This window comes from Rhinatrema bivittatum, chromosome 13 (assembly GCF_901001135.1).
Source record: "Rhinatrema bivittatum chromosome 13, aRhiBiv1.1, whole genome shotgun sequence".
In the NCBI taxonomy this organism is placed as follows: Eukaryota; Metazoa; Chordata; class Amphibia; order Gymnophiona; family Rhinatrematidae; genus Rhinatrema; species Rhinatrema bivittatum.
This window is the reverse complement of record NC_042627.1, coordinates 3,886,458-3,892,778: the sequence shown is the minus strand read 5'-3', so window position 1 is coordinate 3,892,778 and position 6,321 is coordinate 3,886,458.

The window sequence follows — 6,321 nt, the reverse complement described above, 5'->3', positions numbered from 1 at the left end:
TGGTCCATGTTTTTATTTAATCCTTTAATGAATGCTTAAATCTCACATTTAAAATTTTTTTTTACATATATATGGTTTGATTTATTGTTTAGCATCTCTTTAATATACACCCTTGATCGATACCATGCACAACATCGGGCTTAGTTTAGTTCTCCAGACCAGTTAACTTGTATGGCATCCGCACTGCTGTGTCTTCCATTTAATATTGAACAGTCGCACTCAAGGTTATACTTTATTTATATAGATTTGGCTGATAATTTTAATTTATTCTCTTTTCCATTTTCATACATGAATTTTTTAGTTTCAATTTATTTTTATACATTTTTTGATTTTAAATACATATGCACGGTTGGTCTCTTGATTAATATGTCACTCGTGCTTTGATCCTTGCTGACAAAAAACAGCAAACAGTCCCTGTGATTGCGCAAAAAACGCATTAAACCAGTTTATCTTTTGGTGGGCTTTTTCAGTAAAACGCTGTGGGAACATATTTAAATACCCCCGATGTTAACCTGAGACTTTCAGGTTAAAGCTCCGTTTTTAGGTTTTTTAACTTGTACACTCTATGGTAACAATACTTTTACCGGCCTTTCTTCTTTACAGCTTGTTACAAGCTCCCAAGTTCTCTCCCCCTGTTGATTGTAACTTTGACTTATTCCTACCTATTATTATCTTTCGTTTACTTGAATTGTTACTCTAGTTTCCCCTTTGTTAAACTGTAAACCGATCCGATATGGTTATTTACTATGAAGGTCGGTATAAAAAACTGTTAAATAAAAATAAATAAAATGTTACTTGCCACCGTGTTCAGTTTTTGGTAAGTGGTTAAGGTAAGGAGAATATGGTATTTTTCAAACAGAAGTCTCCTCTGTTAGTCTGCTCATAGTATTTACTTTAAATTTATATTTTATAGTCTCCTGCCGATTTTGACAATGAGGGGCTGAACACAAGAAATGTGCTATCTTACATTCGCTTTTACACAAGGCATTGAACAAGTGAGTTGACACAATCTTTTTGAACAATGGTATTTGTTCTCCTTTTAAAACACATTTACAATCTGTTATCAGAGCGTTTGCATATTAGTCCCTAATGAATCATACGGAAAACTAACTGCTTTCATTTCTCCTATACTCATAAAAAATAGGTTATTCAGTTTTAAAAAATTTTTTTCAGACTGGAATGTATTAAGTATCATGCTTGTTTGCCAGCTTGAGAATTCGAATAAATAACTTAACACATGCGGGATTGACTGTACTAACAACACTGAGGTAATCAACTGCCATAAATTATCCTCATTTATTTTTACTTTTTTTTTTTTTAAATGACATGTATAAACTTTTTAGTTGAACATGCTGTGCCCCGTAGATAATATTCATATTGTGCATGGTCATAGAGCATTGTTTTTTGATTTCCTGCTATTATTTTTAATTTTCCATTTTATGTTCATTTTATTTTCTTTTTCTTTTATGATTCAATCTTGGTTGTTACATTTTTATACTTTTAAAGACCATCATTTTCTTTTTATCATATTTTTACTCCATTTTTAAATTACTTATGTGACGTATTTTAACACCAAGTTGCTCTGTTTAGATTGATATTGGCATTCGGTGATGACTTTCCACTGAATTTTTCAAAATCAACAGAATAGAAACAGGTATCATTGTTTGTTTTTTCTTGTTGTGACCATAGTCTACTTCCACTGTGCAACCATATCTTTTGTGTTAAAAATATACACATTATGAGTTCTTGTCCTCAATACTCCATTCCATATCCATGTCCTTTGTGAAAAACAGTACACACATACACAAACTAACTGAGTTCTTGATCACATCCTTAAACAATTCTTTAAGGTCAATACAGCAATTTTCTACTAAAAAATGTTTTATTTGTGCGTATCTTTGTATTTATGTATTTATATATTTATGTTTGTGCATTTCATTTAAATTATTTACATTTTCTTCTGTATGTTGTCAAAATATGTGCACACAATGTAAGTTCATTTCATTTTATTTACGTATGTATGTCACCATTATTTACATGTATTTATGTGTCATGTGTCATGTGTATCTTTATTTTAATTTTCAAATTTTGCCCTTAACAGCCCCTGAGGCAGCTGCTGCGAGAGCAAAACTCGGCCAGAGTCGGGCAACTCTTTAATAAAGGCATTTTTTTACATCATTCTCAGAGCAGACACAGATGGGCAAATATATGCACAAGTCTGATTTTCCAGTTCTCCAGACCATTTACCCCCCAATTCTCTCTGCTCTAATTGTCCATTAATATTTTTTCTTTGCCTTTTCTCAAGATGTTATTCCCTTTTCTGACAGCTCCTTGCCTGTTATTAGCTCTTTCTCTATCCAGCACACAGACTTTCCCACTCTAAGACATTCAGAAAATACGCAGGAAATCAAATCATTTCAATTCTAAAGTAGTGGAATTTTTAAAAACTCTCTTGACATTTTCTATCATTTGCATGTTTGACTTGTAGGGTCATTGTGCAGTCTACTCCCAAAACATGCAAATGGGAGCACTCATGCAGTAAGAGGTATGATACTCAGAATATCTTTACCAATATAAGGCCTTCCTGTATTTTCTCACTTACCCGTGGATGAGTCTCATCTCCCTCCTGATTTTGATATATTGGTGTATGGAACTTATACAGGTTTTATATTTTGTAGAAAACCTCAGGGATATGGTCCTTAGAGTCCCTCACAAGCAGAGAGGAATTGATTATTAATAAATTCATTGTATGTCCTTTCAAGAGATTCGTTCTTGTAGGAACATAAGCATGACATTGTCATAATGTCCCCTAATTTGTGTCAGGGACTAAGATATTCAAATCCAGCTAAGCAGAAATTGAGATTCTACAAAGAGGGACTATGTCGGTGACTTTCACTTTTAAGAGTGATAGGAACACCGTCATAAGATTTTTTTCTTAGAAAAAGGAATCATCTTTTCCATGGGGGAAAAATTTGGATTTATCCAGATGTCACAAGAATTAACACAGGTGCGAAGAAAGAAATTTCTGTCTATGAGACCTAAGGTTCTGTCACATGGGGACCAGTATATATTATGTTATCCATGCAAGTGTGTTGTGAAATATTTAAATGCAAATTATGTATTTTTTTGTATTATTTCTATGATCCTTCTTTGCTGGTACAGGATATTCTTGTGTTTACCTTAAATTTAGCAAAAAAAAAAAAAAATCAAGTAAGCCATAGGGATATGAGTTTGTTTTTAACTAGAGGAAAAAATTGCTACAAAGGAAGCCATTTTCAGTGAATTCAGAATGAAAAGAACCAGAATTAGCCTTTTATGAAAATACCCCCAATTTTCTGGCATTTTTTTATTCATTCCATTTAAAAATATAAAAAAAGAGCCAGGTACTCAGGCTTGGAGTCAGTGCCAAGGTCTAGGCCTGGTGCTGTAGCCCAACCTTGAGACCTGGTCACAGTGCCAAGGCTGGTCCTGGCTCTGAGGTCTGAGACTGATGCCAGAGCGAGGCCCTGAAGCCTGGTCCTAGCATTGAGGAGTAGGCCAGGGTCTCCAAAGATCTTCTTTGTGTCCTAGTACTTGAGTAAATGACATTATGCACCCGGAAGGTGGCAGCAGAGTGACATCACTGTGACATCTTCCTGCAGAGCAGACGCATGGTCATAGAAATATCGGGCCATACATCAAAACTGTGCCAGCTTCACTGACAGAAGAGCACAAAGTAAAAGCATTCCGGCATCATATTCCAAGTGCATGGAAACATGAAGAAGATACCTGGAGACCCAGGCCTAGGTTTCAGCACTGGGACTGAGCCTCAGGCCCATGCGTAAATTGGGCCTCATGCCTGGACCTCAGAGCTGGGACTGGGCCTCAGAGCCTGGCCTAGGCACCAATATTGGTCCTTAGATCTGAGGCCTGGCACTGGGACCAAGCCTCAATACTGGGTCTCAGTGGTGGGAAACTGAGCTCAGGACTGGGCCTATGCTCCAGGCTTACATTTTATTTGAAAGGATTTTATTTAAAAAGATTTATATTCTGCATTTCTGCAAATTGTATTCACCACCCTCCGACTGAGTGCTCAGCTCTGCGCGGCCGGTGCTGATCCGCTGGGATCAGGAGCGAGCACAACCCGAGTCCGACCTGCCTGCCGACTTACCCGGACATCGCACAGCCCAGCCAGAGGGCCCCCCCCCCCCCCCCCCCCCCCCCGGGTGAAGTCGCTGCATCACACCGAGGCCTTTTAAATTACCGGCCTCAGGCGGCGCGTGCCTAGTGCCACGTCCCAAAGGGGCTTGCCCCTTAGTGCACCCCTTTATGTCTCCCCTTCTGTCTCCCTGCAAATATTCCACCCCACCAAACCCCACACCCATCACTTCCCTCAAAAACCTCTGCCCACTCCCAGCTCCTCCCACTCTCTAGTCAGAGTTCTTTCCACCTCCACACCTTGCTCCCTCCATACAACCTATTCTCTGCACCCCCCCCCCCCTTACCTACCTAAACCCAGTCACCAAATTTATTCCCCGAACACTAATTCTCTGGAGCTCCAGGACTGGTCCACTTTCATTCCCAAAGAGGGAAAAAGCAATATGGGCAAGACTCTGTGGGGCAGGGGACATTCAGGAGTGCATTTGAAAAGGCTGGATTCAGTGTGGGTTTCTGCTTCAGCCACAATGATTTGCTGGGTCATCCTCACATATTGATGTCAGGTCAGGGATTTGTTTTCTAAAGCTTAGCACAGAAAAAAAACCCCAAGTGTGCAAGGCTCAGGCATTACGGCCTGGACCCAATCCCGGTTCTGCAACCTAATAAGGAGAGAGAGTCCCAAAGCCAGGACCTCGCCCGGAAGCCAGGTCCTGTCACCTGGGCCTTCGCCTAGACTGGGGTCCAGGTTACAAACTGGACGTAGACCCAATGCATCCATTTTTTTTTCAAAACAAAACATGAAAACCAACAAAATTTTGTTATATTTTGCTTCTTAACAAAATAAAATGAAAGAGGAACTTTCTTCCTATTGAATGCCCATCCCTAATGAGATTATACCTAAGCTGGTAGTGCCTATTGTGATGGTCTTGAGAGTTCATAAAAACTTTTCTTTATCAGAAGTACAATTATTATATTCGATATTTTCAGTGGTCTTCCAATTTTGTGATGTTCTTATTGGAAAATAGATTTAGCCATTTTGAGGCGAAAACTTTTCACCTTAAGGGATCTAATTGAATAATTCCATAGTTATCAGCTACTGGACGGATTCCTCTGAAAACTTATCCTCTACAGTCGAACTGTTATGATTAGAGCTTGGGGTGGAGAATTATATATAGAATAAGTGCATAAAAGTTAGGATAAGCTCCTGAAGAATGTCCTGGCTAACATATAAGCCTCTCATATTGACATTTCTATTTTGACTTTTCACATAAGCATCTCAGAAGGCATGGAATAATAGACATTTAAAACTGAAAACAGATTAAGTTTCTGCAATGAACTTCTCATATAATGGACTTTTTAAAGAAATTGACAGTTAAATATATGCATTAACCAAACCACAAGAATATACTAATATAAAGCTCTCATAAAAGCAGAGTTTAATTGGTATTTACCAAGATAAATATTTGCAATAGTTAAAAACCCAACTGTAAAGATGGGTGCAGAGTGAACTCTGTCACTAGCAAGAAAATGTAAGCTTTGTGGACCTTGGTAGGAAAGCCTGGAGTTTCAATATTGACAAACATTGATCAGTTAATGAAAGCTGCAGAACTGTGTTTTACTAAAGCATCAGATATTTATCTTATATGTGGAACATCCAATCAGGAAAGGCCTCATATCCAAAGCCGTTTACACCCATTTACCATATGGGTGAGGGTGAGGACTACCATGAGCTGAACAACCTAAACACCCGGACATTTTAAGGGCTAGACAAAATCATCAAACAGATCCAAACAATGAACTGAGAAATATGTAATCTTGTTGTATAAAATAATTGAGTATGAGGCCAGAATTTTGGGTACACAACCAGGACACATGACCAGACAGCCAACTCTACCCCAAAGCAGATGTGATCAGAACTTTGGCAAACGAGCAACCAATCAACCCAGCCACAGATGTGACCAGAAAGAGACAGATCAGACTATTCAGAGACATCATGGTCATGTTACAAGATATTTTATTTTGTGAGCAGTAAGAGGGAAACTGGGCAGCTAAGCAAGCACTAGGGGGGTCATTTACCAGACGGATTGCACGTGATAAGGGACGTTTCGCATGCAAAAAGTCCCTTATCACGTGCGATACCAAGATGGGGGCGGAGTCGGCCCCGGAAGAGGAGGAGTCCGGGCG